Source organism: Corvus hawaiiensis, chromosome 6 (genome assembly GCF_020740725.1).
Source record: "Corvus hawaiiensis isolate bCorHaw1 chromosome 6, bCorHaw1.pri.cur, whole genome shotgun sequence".
NCBI lineage: Eukaryota > Metazoa > Chordata > Aves > Passeriformes > Corvidae > Corvus > Corvus hawaiiensis.
The window spans coordinates 57,473,948-57,492,212 of NC_063218.1; the positions used below are offsets into that span (position 1 = coordinate 57,473,948).

General features: G+C 39.7%; 1 long non-coding RNA gene across 1 annotated transcript in view; it reads left to right on the forward strand.

The window, feature by feature from the left end:
- LOC125327900 overlaps window positions 1–18,265 on the forward strand; it is a 44,781-nt gene that overhangs the window by 22,450 nt on the left and 4,066 nt on the right. The window lies entirely within an intron of this gene.

Genomic DNA, 18,265 nt, shown 5'->3' on the forward strand with positions numbered 1-18,265 from the left:
TGCTCAGGAGCTCCTTGTTCATCCATACAGGCCTCTTGTCCTTTTTGCCTGACTTCCACTGTGTTGGGACGCACGACTCCTGAGCTTGGAGGAGATGATCCTTGAAGATCAACCAGCTTTCTAGGGCCCCTCTTCCCTTCAGGACTTTATCACACAGTACTCTATCAGGTACACTTCCTGTAGGGTGTATTTGGGAAGTAAAGAATCAGACACAAATTCCCAGCTAAATGAAGAATGTATGAGTTCTAGCATGGTTCTGGAAACGCTTCCAGCCTTGACACAAGGCTGTGCTGGCACAAACCTAAAGGTGCTCACCCTTTGCTATTGAAAACTCAGGCAAGGAAGTGGAGTGCATTCCTCATTTTAGAAAGCAAAGGGAAATTGCACATATAAAATGAAATTTCAAGAGAGACAGTATCTCAGGACTGTTAGAAAACATATTTTTAAGAAGATGTCATGGAAGATTTTTTGTATTTAATGATCTGTTTCTCTGCTCACACAGTAGTAGTAACTTGTAGTTAACTTGTATGAAACAAACAGTAACTTGCTTTCTTGCAAAAATCCATGTTGATCTAGGTTGTTGGCTCATTTCCAAAAGAGATTTGCACATGCTGACTATTAAAGGCTTTCTTTAATCCTCTTCTGCCCTCCTGGTTGAAGAATTACTGGAGGTCTTTCCCTTTTTTTCTTGTTTCTTTTCCCTCCTCCATTTGCAATCAGTAATATTGCACCTACTGCCAAAGTAGTACAGGATTCAGTTATAATATCAAATACACAATATTCTCCAATTATTGTGTTTGGTTATAGTAAGAATATTGCAGTCTCACAAAATACAGTTTATGGTTCTCAAAATCTTTAGTAAGTCTACACTGATATAGATTGTAACATATCATTTAAATTACAAAGCCCAGATACCTTTTATAAATGCAGAAAAATGGTTCATTAGAAAGATTTTTTTTTTTTAAAAAAGTCATATAAAGAAAAGGAATGGGCTCATTACAAAATGTTTCACACATAATCTAACTAATTAACATAATAAATTGCAGGGAACCATATTGGATTATCATATAATTAAATAAATTCCATGCGGGCCACATAAGTTAATGTTTTCTTTTTGGAAAATTGTATGCCTTGGCAAATAAAATATTCAGAGCATTAACTATAAAGAAAAAATGGCTTTGTGTAATTATTGTCTCTTGTAATTTGAATTAGATGTAATTACATTTCCTAAATATGAAAAGAAAATAAGTGTGATCTATAGAGAAGAGACAACACCTCTGAGACAAGTCTGTCTTTGTTTCCTGACCTATTAAGTGACAATTATGATACTTGTGTTAAACATCTTAGAAGTGGTATGAACTTGCCATAACTCTTCACTTATTCTGCTTGAAAAGATCATAATAGGAAATGATTTTGCTCTTCTACTTTTAAATGGAGACCATGACTTGTGCAATAGAAAAAATTCATGGAAAAATGTCAGGTGCATCAAGTGCTATTTTCACCACATACATAAAATAAAGGATTGCCATGTAGCCTTCTAGAAGATATTGTGGTAAACTTCTGTAAAATGTGTGTGTCCTTATGTCTTGTCATAGGCCACTGGTCAGTGCCTGTGTGGTTTTGGTGGAAAACACACACTGCAGTTGTAGATGTCAAGTGAGTTCGTGCACTTCAAGATGAATTACTGATGCAAGTTGTTAATGTACTTGGTTTCTCCAGGGTTGTTTGGGTTTTTCTTTCCCTCACCATTTATTTATTTAAAGTAAAGCAACTGCCAGACAGAATAAGATCTGAAATAAATTCAGTGGGGGTTTAATAACATATTTTATGCCAGTTAGTGAAAAACGCTTCAGAACTTTTTGCATACTTGTGGAGGGTTATATTACCTAAACTCATATATATTTTATGTATTGGTGAATATCCAGTTAACAGTATTGTATGAGCTTGAGGATCTACACACAGAGTTTACAAACTTTGTGTTGCTCAGTCTGTGCTAGACTAAATAATTTATGTTACTGAAAGCATATCTTCTCATATATTCTTAGATGGGAACCATACATTTTGGCCTTTGCATGGAATTGATCTGTGAATCGCCTACTTATGGTTTATTCTGTTGTGAAAAAACCAAATTATAAGGATGAAATATAATTATGTGGTTTAACTAAATATCTGCTGAGGCTACTTCAGCATTATTTATCATTTACTTTTTGATAGGAACTAGTCTTACATAAATGAAGTAAATACATTTTTTTTTCTGAATTTCTTTATGAGAGATGCTTCTCAGAATGGGTCTGTTGCTCTATCATGATTGAAATTTTATTTTTTGCTTCTATGGATGTGATAAAAGTATCTTTTGATTGTCTAAGTGTTAATGTTTTCTAGGCATATTTTTGAATAGTTTTTTCATTTTTTTAATGTAAATTTTTGATTTCTGTACAAGAGGTTCTGTTACGTCTTGTGTGTTAGACTCTAGTGTGTTTTGCTGTTACACTCTGATTTCTCCTTGGGACTTCTGTCTCACTGACTATGAGAAAGGCCAGTGGAAAATTCTCTTGCTGCATGTGTGGTATCTCCTGTAATTTATAGAATTTTGCTGATAATCATCCTGTTTTTCCTAATTTCTTTCCATGAGAAAAGTATCTCTATCCATAAAATTTTGTGGGATCCTTTGATTCGCAGCAGCCAAAGCTAGAGAAAAAAGGTAATTGATGTAATAGCAGTGGTTTTATTTCTTGCTTTCCTGAAGGCCAGGTGTACTGGTATTCCTCTTGGTCATATGGTTGCTTTTTATTAACAGTGCTTCTACAGTGGGAAGATGTTGTCCACACATTTAGATTCCCTGAACATGAGCCATAGAAATTAATTTTCATACTTTTTAGTATCTAGTGTTAAAATGGTAAGCAGTTTATTTACTGGATGCTCTGGCCCTATTTTCCCCGAAATTTGAATGCCCTTGTGTTTCTAAACTGCCCTTTGCAAAGATACACAGAGGAACTCTGAGGTTTTCCAAAGTTATACCCTTTTGAACGTACAGACCTCTATCATCTAGACAACATTATGTGCCCACTTTTTTCCCAACTATTCAAAAATAATTGCAAAATTGGTTTGGAGCAAGTACTTTGCTTCTTCCCATGGGACAGCTTTTACTGGACAGTTTACTGAGCCTTACTCAGGACTTCAGGTTGGAAGGTGACCTTGAGGATCACCTAGTTGAACCTTTCTTGGCAAAAGTCTAGACAAGATGGCACAGCAGCCTGTTCAGTGGAACCTTAAAAGTGCCCAAAGTTGGGGAAACTACCACTTCCCTGAGGACATAATTACAGTGGCTGAACGTTCTCATTGTGAAAAACTTTCCTCTTGTGTCTAACTGGAATCTCCCCAGGATCACTTGCACCAAGTACCCCTCAGCTCTTTGTAGAAAGGGAGTCTCCACCTTCTTAGTATAGACACCTTTTAAATACCAGAATATCGTGGTAAGGTCTCCTCTAAGCCTTCTTCTTTCAAGGCTGAACACAGTTCCCTCAGCCTTTTTTCGTATGTCAGGCTTCCCTGTCTTTATGGCCTTTTCCAAGCCATCCACAACTCTTTTATACAGTGGGGACCAAAACTCAACAGAGTTCCAGGTGTGGCCTGAAAAGCACTTTAGTTTTGACAGTAACTTAGTACTCCCTGCTCTCAACACCCATCCTGATGTGTTTCGAGTCAATTTAGATTATTTCATTAGCAGATCCTTAGACGGCACTTTGATCAAAAGACTTCAATACTGCCTAAGTAATAACCATGTGTGCTTAGTTTGGCAATTTTGACAATTCCTGTGAGTAGGACAGGAGCCTTTCACTCCTCTTCCCAGATGCTGTACTTGTTTAGCTTCACGCTGCATTGGGAGAACAGCTGATGTGTTTCTAACTATTTGGCTTCATAGTGATGTAAAGAAGACTCAGCCAGAGTCAGACTTTCAGCTCCTTCTCTCTGCTGCTTTGCCCTGCTCAATCAACAGAACACATCTAGATGTCTGTCTTGTTGACTCAGACAGATCCAGTGAAATGGACTGTGATGCACAATTTCCAGGCCAATCCATAACACCTGTCTGTTAAACTGGTTTTAAGTATGATCATCCTTTGGCCTTTCCCATTCCTTTTAAAAGTATATGGATATTCAAACAAAATTTCCTTTAATAACTACATTGTCTGTTTCTCTTGGAAATCTTTGTCAGCCTCGTCTGATCCTAATTTTTAATGAAAATTCACTAAAAACAATCAATTATTTTCTTAGATGTCTCTGGGTTTGGAGTATTTTACTGTATGTGAATAGGTCTTTGGGCAGACCATTCCCCCAGTATCTGTGAAATAAGACTCTTATTGTGCTAATGCCGCTTAGGAGAAATATTTTTCTGTCTCTGTAGTCTCTTGATTCTCCTTTTCTAGTTGTGTATTGGTGGTTAAACAGACTAAATAGTGAGAAGTCTTCTGAAATTTAGTTATCCTCCCTGCTTCTCTAGCTTTGGCTGTCCTGCAGGTTCCTCTTATTTTTTCTGTAATATCACAATCCTAAATTTATGTCTTGCTTTCCCATTATTTTTTACTACCACCACTTTAAATACACTTTTATTTCTTTGGAGTTTCCTATTATGAGCTGTTTCTGACTTCCATCTTTGCAATAAATGATTAATTTCCCTTCCTTAAAACATTATGTGGATTACTACTACATATCACATTCTGAAGGGAGGTGAACCTTAACTATGATCACTGCTGAACTGTGCTTATTCTCTTGCAGTCCTTCTAGTGTTTGATTAAGGGCTGAGTCCAAGATCACTCTCAGCTTTCAACTTTTAGGTGCTTCACCGTAGTTCTTGCAAAAATCAGCTGGTGATGAACTAAATATTAGTTTCCTAACCTATGCTGTCATGAGACATTCAGTCAATTCTCCCCATTTTCTCCTGCTCCACTACCCCCAGTAGTTTGCTTTAATGCTGTTTTCTGATCTACAGACTCCAGATGCCTATAAAACCCTTTGGTCCCTAAAATTTTCTACAGATACAACTACTCTAATATCAGATGCAGAATAGAAATCATATGCAAGAATGAATGGGGTATGTCATTGTTCTCATTAGTCCTTGTTCCAAAAGTGATCACCTAAATACAGATTCAAACCCATTGTTAGTGATCCTAATAATTTGATTCTGCCAAGTGTTTAAATCTGACCTGTACAAAGACACCGAGGCACACAGGATTGTGTGCCCAGATGCCAAAATGGCAGAAGAGCTGTAAGTCTTCTTAAGGTTAAGCTGAAAATTCTGACCCAAGTAATTCAATGCTTATTTGTATTAGGCTTCGTTTTACCTCTGCCAAACACATCTGCAACACCAGGTAAGCAGATATCTGTGTTCTTGCTCTGGCATTTAGGATTCTAATTCTAACAGACTTTGCAAAAGGATTCAGTGATTCCTGGTTCATCATAGTCCTGAATTTGTCATTTTTGTGGACTGTGGCAGTGGACAGCATTTTATTATGTTGAGTTTAGGGGCATGTTCCCAGGTTGTATTCAACAGTGCTCTTGGCTTTTCCTGAACTCCGAGCTCCACAAGCTGGCAATGAAGTGCTGCTGGCTGTACCATGTTTAGATGCCATTGTTCCACAATGTCCTGGTGCAGTGTGAGCTATGGCTACTGACTTCTGCACATCAGGAACCACTCTACTGGAATGCTTGATGTACGAAATACAATACTGCAGGTGGGAAGGGATCTCTGGAAGTCACCTAAACCAATCTCTTGCTGAAGGCTCAACTAACATAAAAGTTGCATCACCACCCGACTCTGTGCAGTTGAGTTTTGAGAAAAATTTACGTGTATGGAGATTGCACAGTCTTTTTGGGCACCTGTTCTGTGCAGGTTATCTCATGAAAGTTCACTGATTCCAGCTCCAGTCTCTTCCCATGACTGTGGGTGTTAGTGGTACCCTCAGGTAGCTTCTCTTGCACCACAGACTGCACAGACTCTGCTGTGGGAGCTGAGGTGTGGTAGCTCAAACACAGTAGATGAAGTGCAGTAGTGAGATCTCTAACCAGCTGCAGGTATGGCCACCTGCATGTATGATAAGAGAATTCCCTGTCTCTCTGTCTTGACTTCATAAAACAATTAATACATTAAACCTAGGAAGCCATGAGATCATTTGCCACTCACAAAACCTTTGTAATTTGACAGTTAATCTATCTTTGTGTAGACCTTGGTCACACTATTCAGGTAAGAGGTAGAAGGGGTCTGTTTTTACACTAAATGGTTGATCTGAACCCTATAAGTTGTTACATGGAGTTTTTTAAACCTGGTGAACACAAGAGGCCTGTGGATAGTTTTTGATGCAAGAAAGAAGACATTTGCTTCTCTCTTCCTTCCTCCTTTGCTGTTGGCTTTCAGGCTTCCTGTGATGCACCTCTGTGTGTACCCATGTGACAGGTAACTCTCCTGGTGCCTCTCTGTACTGGAAATGATGATTTGCCCTGTAGGATGTGTGGGACACCATGTAGGGGGGAACAGCCACGTATGAGGGCCTGATCCAAAAACTACTGAAGTCATTGAGGGTTTCTCATTTTCTTTCGTTACTACTTCAGCCAGGTTCTCCAGGCAGTCACTTTTGTTTGGCTTGTCAGTGGTAAATTTTTAAAACATAATTTCTTTTATTCATCTTTCCTTTGCCTGTTTGGCACCCTTCCTAATCCTCTTATTTCTGAAAAGTAATTGGCAAGTACAATATTTTGCTGCATAGGAAGAAGCTTTGAGCTGTTTGTTCTCTTACTAAAACAAATGACACAATGGAAAAATAACATCGGGACATGAAAGGGAAGGAGGGGAGGAGGAGAGGAAGGCGTCAGTAGGCAAGGGCAGAGGGAAGTGTCCTTGGGGAGGCTGATTGGGTTCTGTGGGACGTGGGAGGGCCTGATGCCCGCCTGCATCCTTGCTCCAGCCATACCCTTCTGCAGCGGGGTCTTGCTCTGCTCCAGTTTTCCTCTGTCGCTGCCCTCTTGGCTCAGGATGTTTTCCGTCTTCTCTATATTTCAAAGCTTTGTGGTAAATAATCAATTCAAACCAGCACCCAGTCTCTCTTTCTGTAATTCTGAAAACCCATTAAATTATATTGTTGGGGGAAAACAATAGTTGTGCTAATCATGCTCTGTGCATGTGCATCTTAATTTCCCCAGAGACCTGAATATGAATTTTTACTAACATGTTAATTTTGTGTGTTAATCAGTAGCTGTAGGCCGAATGAATGGATTGACTATGTAAAACTGTTTGATATTGAAACAACTCCTTTTGACCCCCTCAAATTGGCTTCATTCCACTGAAGACGGTTAAAGTTAATTAAGCACTCAATAGGTTTATGGTGTTTAAATTAAAATATATCACTACTCATTGTGTAGTCATCAAGCGAGGACGGCGCTTCCCCCCCTCGCCGGTCCCTCCTTGCCGGAGCCTCCTCCGCGCCCGCTCCGCGCCCCGCGCACGGCGCGCCCAGGGCGCCGCCAGGGGGCGCCGTGGCGCTGCGCTCGGCGCGGCCCTGAGGCAGCGGCGGGGGGCGGTCAACGAGACTCCCCAATTCCCACTCCTTTCCCACCTTCCCAGCCTTCCCCACCTCCCCACGCCCTTCCCACCTTCCCAGCCTCCCACGCCTCTCCCACCTTCCCAGCCTTCCCCACCTCCCCACGCCCTTCCCACCTTCCCAGCCTCCCACGCCTCTCCCACCTTCCCAGCCTTCCCCACCTCCCTACGCCTCTCCCACCTTCCCAGCCTCCCACGCCTCTCCCACCTTCCCAGCCTTCCCCACCTCCCCACGCCCTTCCCACCTTCCCAGCCTTCCCCACCTCCCCACGCCCTTCCCACCTTCCCAGCCTTCCCCGCCTCCCCACGCCTCTCCCACCTTCCCAGCCTCCCACGCCTCTCCCACCTTCCCAGCCTTCCCCACCTCCCCACGCCCTTCCCACCTTCCCGCACTGCCCTCCCCGCCCCTTGCCAACCTCTCCCCCCCACTCCCTTTTCAATTAAACTTCTGCGATGAAATGCTAGAGCCCAGGGATATATGTTTACTGAGAAATAACTAAATTATGCATGAAAAAATATATAAAATAACACTTAACTCTTCCTTTTTAAAAAAAGACGCGTTGAAAGCTGTAACAATTGATGTGCTGGCTTTCCCCTCTGGGCCCTTTTAAAGGGCTGGTGGTGGCTGGGGGTTGCGATTGCTGCTTTTCAGAAGCCATGACAGTCACGTTAAGATCTCCGAAAAGAATTGTATAATAGGTAGAGTGCAAAAAAATGAGATAATGGTAATTCTCAAAGGAATACATGCTTTAAATTAAAAAGCCACAGTGCTGCTGATGTGAGCATTATATTAATGCTTGTATGACACAATCCTCAAAGCTCTTTCTTCTTCCTCAAGCTGTTTACTTCACCCTTGAAAGTGAGGGCTACGTGGCATCCTGGCACGGCCAGCACAGATTGTAACTCATGATTGCAGGTGCTTCACATTCTTGGAAAAAGTAAAGCTTTTGTAGTGTACTTTACAGGAATAATCTATGCAGAAGAAAGAAGGTGTTGCAATGTGGGAAGGTTTAATGTGGCTGTGCCAGTGGTGGGTGAAGCTCCTGACATCCTTGTCAGTGGGCTACAGGTGTGGCAAGTTGGCCAGAGGATAGCCGAGTGACCCCACTCCTGTGTGGCACAGACAGGTGAGGTGAGGCCACTCAGCCCTTCCTGCTGAGTTTGCCACTGATGGGATCTCATTTTTTATAGTGTGTAAAAAGGCTGAAAACCTTCTCCATGCCTGGTTTAACTGCTTGCACATTGTGTTTAAACAACAGAGAACGACATGTTGCCCTGTTACTATTACAGGGAGGCTGGTCAACATTACCACAGTCAGATGCCCATTGCAAGCATAAAGGACAAAAATTATTGTTTTCGTACTGGCCTTCCGCACCTAGGAAATGTTTCTGCACTCTTCCAAAACCAGGAATGCTCTATGAGGGAAGAGGAGTGATGGAAAGAGGCTCAAAGATGTATCAGACTAAATAAAATAATATTATAAAATAAGTAGACTGTCCTTGAGCCCTGTTACTTGTATTGGTCAAGTATAATGCTTGCTTTCAAAATTCATCTTGGCTGTATAATAAGAACCCATAAGTATATCTTATTTTACAAATGTTAAAAAGGGTGTGAAATCCCATCACATGCCTTTGTAGTAATTCATTATTAATTTATCATGTTCTTCTGTTTACCTTTCCAAAAGAGAGTTGATATTGTACCTTCTGCGCACCTTGGTGTATGTGAGTGAAATTTTCTCATCTTGGATTTCATAAGATGAGCAGAGTGGGTTACTCCTGTCTGAGCTACAGGTTAAATAGGTGATCTCCTCAATGTTCTCATCTGTGCAGAGCTGTGGAGGAGCACAGTATTTGAGAGAATGTCAAAGCCTGCCTTTGCGAGGCCATGGCTGAAAAGTACTGTCTCTGTTGCGGCATATTTCTACCTTTCTGCAGTAAACTGTTTCCTAGTGTTTTTTAAATGTATTTCACGTTTCCCCATCTGTGCCAGCTAGGTCTGTTGGATCTACTGCTGGGCAGATAAGTCAGAGGCTGGGCTACTGCAATTGCATCCTCTGTGGTGAAAGCTGAGAGATGACTTCTTGCCTTCTGAACCCTTTTGCAGAGCAGTCCTCTCCAGTAATGCAGCTCACATTTGTGCTGGCTGGTGACAAGAGAGGAAGAGGTCTGGTCGTGCTATCAAATGCTACTTCCTGTTCAGACTCATAGCTCACATTTATAGCTACCACCACAAAAGGTAAATGACATTTTTACATGGAAAGCTTTCACAGGAGCACTCAGAGGGCTGATAAACGTGCTTTAAAATTCTGGATGAGGTTAGACTGACTGCAGGAAAGATCTAATGCCGTGGACCAGCTAAGTGTTTATATTTCTTCAATATCTTCAGATATGATTGTATCTGCAGTGGGGATTTTATCCAACAGGGTAGCTGTGCACATGATGCAAGTACCTAAAAAGTAGGTGTAAATATTAATATACAATGTGATTTTCTTTTTTCCCCTTACTCTAGTGCCTCTTGAAATCAGTACTATAGCACTGGCACAGATGAAGTACACAGATGCTTTACTTATGTGCTCAAGGATTTGGTGCTCTGCAGCTCTACCCACCATAACCAAACCATGAGGTCAGAATTTTGCAGCATTTTTTTCCTTTGTGCATCTCTTTGACAGCACCAGCCCAGCTACAAAAACTCACTTGTTCTGTGAGCCTATATTCAGTATCATGTTTCGCACACAGTGACAGTTCATCCAGAGATCTGCAAATCTACTTTGCAACAACACAATCTGCTTACCAAATTAAATAAGTGAAATCAGGGGGATTTCAGTAATCCCTTGAGAGCAGCTTTGTAATGTAAATGAGTTTGGTTGCCAGTGATAGCCATTTGCCAGAAGAGCTTGAGGATTTTGAAGATGCCACCTAAATAATCCTTGGAAGGCTCACTGGGTGCAGAACTGTGCCTTTGCTGGTTTTCCCATGCTGAAGGACAGTTCTTGCAGGGATATCTGTGGCTGCTCTGGTGCTTTTGGCTGACAGAAGCCAACAAGCCTCAGCATGGACATGAGGTGTCACCTGCTGCTTCATGCATGCAGTTAGTCAAGGTGTGAGAGCCTAACACTTAACAGGGGTTAGGTGGTTTCAGAGAAATGATTTAATAATATCCTGGTGAGAACTCTAGCCTGTGGGAATAGTAAAAAAGTTTGTTGTGGTTTTTTTTTAATATTAAATTCTTTCAATGAATCATAGTGTTTAAAAGGAAAGAGAGGATTAAGTTTAAACATTTTATCTTTTTTAATCTCCTTCTTTGAGTTTTTGTGTCTAAGTTGATAAAGGGCTGTCCAACAAAGGGCTGGAGTATCGCATGCAGATTTAATTAAGGCATAATGTAGAAATCTGATTTGCAGAGCTTGCTCTAGAGCAGCTGACTTGGATTTGCTCAGCAAACCTACCTCTTTCTCTGCTAAGAAGACAGATGAATATACGTTTCCCAAGCATGCATGATATGATAGCAGGACCTTGTCTGCTTCAGGAATCAAACATGTAAAAATTGTAATAGCTGTGTGTATTTTTTTCATCATCGGCTGGTTCATATGGAGAAAAAATGTTTCTTAGCACAACGTGTAATGTGTTTTGGGAGGGCTGCCAAGCATGTTCTCATTTCTATTTTGTTTTCGTGCAAAGGTGTTCTAAATGAGACTAATCAGCCCCACAGAGGATATGACACTAGCCATGTATTTTCTGCCTAAGAATTTTAAAAGGGCTTTCCCTCAGAGGTATAATTTTAAGTTACTGAAGTCTATCACCTGGCCTTGAAAATATGTCCTAATGTTTGCATACAGGTCTTTGACTACCACCATTACAACCTGGTCTACAAACTTGTTTTAATGTATGAGGTACTTTCCAGATTTGGACTATTCTGGGGCCCCACTCTGTATTTTCACACATTTGTCAAGGAACAATAATATATTTGATGGATGCTGGGTGTTAACACATGCTGAGGGAAACTTTCCTCCAGCCAGAGCACTTTGAATCCAGTTGTCATCATTCTGTTCCTTCTGGATTGATGTTAATTTTCTGTGATGCTGCTGGGGCTAGAAGTGGACTCAACAACTTTCAGTTCATATGTTCTTCCATGCAGCAAGTGAAGGAAACAACCTTTCTTAATTCAAGAAGTTGTTCTGCCATATCATTCCAGATGGTTTTGAACAATCCTAGCAATTCAACACTTGTTAACTTTTATTTTCCATCTTATTTGGGTAATCGTTTAAAGTGTTGAGAAAGAATAGAAGATGATTGCCAACCCCCGAGGGTAAGAGGGCATGTGTAATTCAATAGCAGATGAGGTTTTGTTTTTTTGTGTTTTCCTGTATTGTATAACCTGTCTGTGAGAACTTTTAGGCCCACTGGGCTTTGAATGTTTTGCTGCTGGGTCATAGCATGCTCATGTCCTCTGGCTTACTCTGTCCTGATAAAACATGACTTGTAATTTAGAAGAAAATTATGTAAATTAAGATGTTAAGTTCTTACCAGGGCATTGTAAACTTCAGTTTTAAAGGTCAGCTTAAAGAAAACATAATCTTTTTGATGTTGTACTTTTCGGTTGATTTTAATTGGCGGAATGGGCAAGGGGGCACCCTGATGATGATGATATCTAACAGATAGCAGCATGAGCTGTCTGAGCTATGCTGAGTAAAACTGGGCAATAAAGTCTTTGAATACCATTCTCCTCTTGAATTTTAATTTCAGAATAAACCAATTTATCATGGTGCAAAACAAATCAGTTTAGTACCTATTTTTATAGTTATATTACTATATATACTCTTTGACACAATATTGTAGTCTGGTCATCAAGGAGGATGTGATACTTCCAGTCCTACAGCAAAATGTGTTCTCTCAGAGTGATCTCAATGAACAGTTTATTTGCTGCAAGTTTTATACTGCTGCTGAAGATCAGCCTGGTGCTGCCTTTGATACCCATATAGAGAGAAAAAATGCACTGGTGGTGTGGGGTTGTCTCTTTCTGTTGTGTCTTTGCTGATGGCATGCAGGCAGTAATCTGTATTGATATACCTTTGCTTTTAATAATTCTAGACGTTATATATTTATTTATCACTATTTTATTTAAGGGTCAGAAAAATTTTTGCTAGGACATTAAGGGTTTTTCAGGTAGCTGGGGTCTCACTTGAAAGCTGTGTGGAATTGTGATTTTTGGATTAAATTGCCTTGAAAGATTGTTTCCAACACCACTCTTTGCTGCCTGCCATCTGCTCCAAGGGCTGTTTCTTTTTTCAGCTGTGAAACGTAGCCAATTTGGCCCTTGTTCCTCAGGGTGTTGGGAGGAAGAGCTTCTCCCCAGCTGTTGCCGAGGGGAATTCCCTGCAACTCTTAAATGTCCCAGAAAGGGGTGAAAGCAGAATGAAGCCTGACAACGGACAGTGCCAGGCAGAACCGTGTTCAGTGAACTCTGCTCAGCTTAGGTCAGAATATCTGCCAGTTCTGGGCTGAGCTACATGGCTGAGTAAGTTGGTTCTGAGTGTGTGTCAGAGGCAGACTTGGAGCTTTTTGTGGGCCACTTCCCTCCCCCAGTTCTGGCCAAGCAAGGTGTGTGGTACTGAGAAACCAGGAGCTGAGTCTTGGATTAGATTTGAATGCTTGGATCTGGCTGTGGCCTTAGTATTATATGCGAATTCTTTCAGGTCCGTGCAAATAACGACAGCAAGACCTCCTAGATGAAGCATTTTTCTTCTCACTCACAAGCTTGGTGTGTTGCATATGAAAATCTACAATGCCCCAAAATCCCAGACTTTATTTTTGGGCGGATCCCCATAGTCATTGATGCAGAAGTAAGGGATTTTTCCAGGTAGGAATGTTTTGGTTTTTGGGGTTTTTTTTTGTCTGCCAGAAAAATATTAGAATCTTAAAAATTAACCTGTTGTTTGCTATGCTCCTGTTAGCCTTCCATGCCTAATTTTGGGTTCAGTGAACAAGAACAGTTAGCAGTTTTCCCTTTGTACAATGCTGTCATGGAGGACCTTCACACTTTTTCATTCTCCTCTTGTGGAATGCTCACAGATGCTACCTGTAGTTCTGCTGACAGTAGATAATGTTACTATGTTATATATAAAAAATTATATATAGCTTGTATATATTCGTATTTTTGTATATTATCTAAAAATATATTTATATATACAAGTATAAAAAATGTTTATATGTGAAGTCCAGCCAGCAACCAAGCCCCAGGCCAGCCACTCACTTGTTCCCTCAAGGTAAGACGGGGGACAAAATCAGAAGAGCTACAGTGAGAACACGCAGTGATTGTGATAAAGCCCATTTAATAAGCAAAACAAAGTGGGACAAGGAATTAATTTCTCACTCTCCATTGCAGGCAGGTGCTCTGCCCTCCCCAGGAAAGCAGGGCTCCGTCATGCGTAATGTTACTTGGGAAGAGTCCATCACTCCAAACATCCCAGTTTTTCCTTCCCCCAGCTTTATATGCTCAGCATGACACCAGATGGTCTGGGATATCCCTTGGGCCAGTTGGGGTCAGCTGTCCTGGCTCTGTCCCCTCTCAAGTCGTTGTGTACCCCCAGCCTCCTCAATGGTGGGGTGAAGACAGAAAAAGCCTTGACTCTGTGTGTAAGCACAGCTCAGCAGCACTGGAAACATCCCTGTTTTGAGCACAAATCCAAAATGTAGCTCACACCAGTTACTATGAAGAAAAGTAACCCTACCCCAACCAAAACCAGTATAACCCGTCTTACATAGTGTCAGTCTATCTTTAATTTTCATTGTGAACCTGTGGGAGTCCAAAAGCAAAACGTTGTGATGGTCCTGACTGAAAATAATGCTGATGTATCTGAAAAAACTGCAAAGAATATGAACACTAACCTTACAAATTATTATAGATATATATATATAAATATATTATAAAAGTTAAGTTCTACTGAAATCTCCTGAAAACAAAGCAAACAGAATGGCACTGCCAGGCAACAAGAAAAATTCTATTGGATACAAAACAAGAAAAACACTATTTGATACAAAACAGAATATGCAACTGTTTTTAATCCTATAGTTTTGTATAGAATAAAGTTAAAATTACTTTGTATTGCAGAAAAAAAAAAAAAAGAGAAAGGGAAGAACTTTAAATTAGCAAAGTTTCCTAAAGTAAATTTATATTAGTGTAGTAAACCCAGCATTTTTTGTGCTGTGTATTTTATCACAGAATGGAAGTAACATTCAGTCAGCCTTGTCACTGTTCATTTTGCACTTTGGATTATTTTCTCTCCCTTTGTTGTTTTTTAAATTAAAAACAAGCTATTTTGTTGTGTAAGATATTCTTGACGTTGATACTGTGTATGTACATTAACTGCTGTAGCAGGCCTGGCGGGCTCTTTGGATCCTACAGCTTCCAAATGATTAATACAAATGCTGCTGTGAAATTATTACAGCAAAGGCAGCACCAGATTATGGAGAGAAGTGCAGTAATGGCATCCAGGAATGCCTGAGCTTTTGGTTCAGACTGGCTACCAGCCCTCCTCAAGTGAATTGCTTCACATTGCTTCTCTTATCCTCATTACTTAGAGAAAATAATACTTTCCCATGCTTGTGTAAGATGACTATGGATAAGAGAGAACCTCTATTAGTCTTTAAAGGGAAGAAACTGTTACTAAGTAGGTTTTTTACTATCATGGACATCTTGGTTTTAAGTCTTATTTTCAGGGGAAAAAAATCCACATTACTTAAGAAATGATGCTCATTGTCTTCTGGAGGAATTAGACTGGTATTGTTTTAGCATTAGACTGCCATTAACAACCTGGAGTGTGACTTAAGAGGTGGGCTCTACTGCACACACTGGGTACCTATGGAGTAGTGAAAATAGAGGAATCCCTTTAGGATTTCCAGTGAGAACTGGAGAGCAGTGCATCCAGTGCATCCTCAGCAGTACATCCAATATTCTGCTCATGTGACAAACACTAAATCAAATATCTTGTGGTCAGCTGCAGAGCAGCACAACTATCCTCTGCTGATTTCCTTTCCCTCTGCCCTCAAAATGATTTTGTACCACTACCAGCCTGGGTATGGTGAATTTGAACAAATATATACATTATTCTTTTGCAAAAAACTTCCTTGTACAGTTTGTAATTAAATGATTTTAATCATTCCAATTCAATTAACCTACATAAACAACAAATATCAAAAAGGAATCTCTGTTCCTGTAGTCTTTCACTGCCTCCACAGAATTGTTCTCAGTGGTATAAATGATGTTTGTTCTCCTGTTACTGCATCTCCAGATAATGAGCAGTTTTATTATAGTTGAAGCATTATCCCAGCATGTATTTGCAAGAAGTATATGACAATGAAATAGTAATTTTTCATTATTTTTCTTAATATCTTTAGACCATCTATGCATCTGATAAATATTTATACTCAGCTTTGTATAGAAATATATTCCTCTTTTCTAAATTACCCTCAACTGCAACTGCTTTATATGACTTTTTTCTCTTTTTATCTATTATAAAGCTGTTTTTAAGGTCATCTCAGTATTTTGCATGAAAGTTTTTTCTTCTCTATGTTTGTTAGGAATATGTGCTATGGACAAAGGAAGCATTATTTACCCAGGGTAATTTTCAGTTTTACTTTAGACCTACTGCAGACTGCTGCAAAGCATTTTGTATTCTTTTATCTATATCTTAGTGATGAAATTATAATGATACTTTCATTACTTACTGATCTTGTTTTACTTAAGCATTAATTACTAATCTTGTTTTCAAGTAGACTGTATCATAAAAAGGGGTATAATGAGATATTCAAAAGTCTGTTTCTTACAGGATTTTTCCCATTTTTATTTGAATGTTTCCCTAGCACACAAGGTTCATTACCACTAATTACTGTGGTTACACTTGGATTTATGATGTAGTTCCCAAAAGGAAAAAAAAGCTCTATCAGTGTTTTCTTCAAAGAGAAAGTTTGGCTGATCTGGGGGAGTCATTGCACCAAAATACTTCTTGTAAATAGTAATGTCTTCGTCATTTTTAGGGATAAGAAAATCAGCATGAGAGCTGAGTTGCAGAAGGATGTGTGTGGGTCTCCTGTATCTCCTTACTTTTTAAACTATATCCTCTTTCACAGCAAATATTAATGATGAGACCAGTTCTGATGTGGGCATTGTTTCCTTCTACTGCTTTGTTACATTTACATTGGTGATTGTTAGACTGATGATTCACACGAAATGCACTCTCCCATTTTAATTTTGGTCTCATCTAAAAATAGACATTCTATATCGGAAGAGTGTAATAGAAGACAATGAGATGATATGTAGAAAGGAAATACCAAGCAGCAAGAGAAAGACCAGAAAAAAATCCATGTAGCACTTAGCACTAATATGGAGGAAATGAAGACATTGCCCTCTAAAATCTTGACAGTTAAAATCCAGCTGTTTGTTACCGCATCCTAATCCTTTCTGCTTTATAGGTTTCCGGAATAATGGAATTTTAAATTAATGGGGTTTTGGTGAATTTATTTTCAGAATTGTGAATCTCCCTGTCACAAATTTCATTAACACAGATTAAATGTGAGGAACATTGCCTTAGTGACCAAAACAGGCTCACTTGACTGCTCCTTGTTCCACACAAGGAAAGAGGCATTGGCAATCCGGGTAATACAGAAAATGCACGTGTGATGGATCTGTTTTCTTTCTAATTTAAGGAAGTTAACACGTGTCATCACTGCAGATGTTTTCAGGCAATTTAAACTGCAAGATCTACATATCTCATGCCTATTTGTCATAGCTTTCCATGTTTTTTATTATACTGTTAATGTTTGGATAATTCTCAAGCATTTGTTATTACCTTTTCTCCTCAAGTGCATATTAAACATGGCCTTGCACAAATCTTGGTACATTAAATGTAATTGGCAGTATTATTGATATTTGCAGGTATGCACTGTTTCAAAGGATTGCGTTATAATGAGGAAGTTTTCACTTAATCGTCCTTTTTCCTCTGCCAGTGTAGGCTAAGTTAACTCTACCAATCACCAAATGTGAATTTGAAGCTGTATTTTTATTGCCAGTGATGTCAGAATTAATATGAAAGAAATAATATGAAGTCTTTAATATACTGAGTGGAAAAATAAAGTGCAGTGAAAACTTCCTGTTTACATGGTGGTCTTGGTATTGAGAAAAATCTTTTCTGCTTCATACCTCCTTATTGTATTATACAGGACCCATGAGAGTTTGATGCCATTAGCAAGTGCAGGAATGAACGCAGAAATGTTTCAACAGATGTCAGAATTGTGCATTGTTTTGTATTTCTGCTGTTTTAAAATATTTTTCATTTAACAACACCTTTGTCCTGCCAAGAGAAAAAAACAAATGGGTTTCATGTGTATGTACAAAATTCACCTATATGTTACAAGGCAGCCTTGTCCTTCCATGGCATGCTTTACACAAGCAGCATGGAGCTCTGTGGCAGCTGCAGTGACACAAAAGTAGTTATAAACAACAGCCCAAAGCCTGGATTTAAAATTCCCAACAGGTGGAGCAGATCATATTGCATTTGCCAATGTATTTCAAGGCTCTAGCTACTGTAAAGAAAATCCTTTTGTTGATATTTTCAAACAGAGCATAGCATTGGCTAAGGAGTTAATTATATAAGAAAAAATCAGTAGTTACTAAACAGGAAAA